The 1,089-nt window shown below is 53.3% G+C and overlaps 1 non-coding gene across 1 annotated transcript; it reads left to right on the top strand.

The window, feature by feature from the left end:
• The first annotated feature begins 391 nt into the window (after positions 1–391).
• On the top strand, positions 392–508 carry LOC119628177 (small nucleolar RNA SNORA71). Its single transcript, XR_005244483.1, has one exon. It is a non-coding gene; the product is annotated as a small nucleolar RNA SNORA71 (small nucleolar RNA).
• Positions 509–1,089: the final 581 nt, after the last annotated feature.

Genomic DNA, 1,089 nt, shown 5'->3' with positions numbered 1-1,089 from the left:
GGCTGTCCTCCCTGTGTTGAACCAGCAGAGCTGTTTTCTTCTGGGTCCTCCGCCCTCCTTGGCTGTCATCTCTGAGCGGGGTGCGCAGCCCTCCAGCTCCGATCCACATGGAGTCTGGTCATCCATCTCCTTCTGGCACCAATCAACTGCCTGAGCTGTCGGTGGAGGCTGCTACAGCCTCTCTGTTGCTGACCTCTTGCTCCCCAGCCTCTTGAAAACTCCCTGTGATTTGTCTGTGGTCCTCCTGCAGTCTCCCCGTCTTCCCCTGGGGTCGGGGGTCTCAGGCTCTCAAGACTGTAAGGCTCACTGTATCCGCTGCCTCATTCGCCAGGCGCTTCAAGCTCCAAGGCTTCCCTCCTTCCTCACCTTTGGGTCTTTGAAAATTTTGTGCCCCTATATTCTAAAGTGATCCTGGTCATTGACAGTCCAGGGAGAGAAGCTGCTGAAAGCATTTCCCTTGTTTGGAGGGTCCACTGCTGTTCCTTCTAAACTCTGGAGGTTTTCCACACCTCCTCCTTTTCATCACCTTTTAGATGCCTCCTGATACCTGGAGTCTGGCTTATGGAGTGCTCCCTGTGTGAGGTTCAGTGCTGGTGTCTGTGAGTCTTCAACCAAGGTATACATTTAAAAAAAAAAAAAAAGAAAGAAAGAAAGAAAGAAAGAAAAGAAACGTTTTTTCTGTCTGACCTTCTATCTGTGTCAGCCCAGGCCTGGGGAAAGGTGAGGGCAGGCCGGGTGGGTTTTCCAATCTGGTCATCCCCGAATCTCAGAAACACCACTCCCCTAGTGCTCCCTGCACACCCAGGCTATGCTGGCCAGATGTGTCTCTCTGGTCTCTGTTGGACTCCAGCCCAGCCTACTCTCCTTGGCAGCAGCTCCTGGCCTGCTCTGCAGAAGGGGCAGCTATTTCAAGCCAGGCTGAGGGCCCTGGATGTGGCCTTTTAAAAAAAAGATGATGATAGCTCTCTTCCCAGGCAGCACCACCGCGGTCTCACAGACCACCTGGCAGCCCCCTTCTGAGTCCACACATTGCCTGCAAGGATTGCTGGTTTTCAGTTCCTTCTCAAAACTTTGCCTTGGGACAGTGGC

This window comes from Chlorocebus sabaeus, chromosome 9 (genome assembly GCF_047675955.1).
Source record: "Chlorocebus sabaeus isolate Y175 chromosome 9, mChlSab1.0.hap1, whole genome shotgun sequence".
Classification (NCBI taxonomy): Eukaryota; Metazoa; Chordata; class Mammalia; order Primates; family Cercopithecidae; genus Chlorocebus; species Chlorocebus sabaeus.
This window is presented reverse-complemented; position numbering and strand designations above follow the sequence as displayed.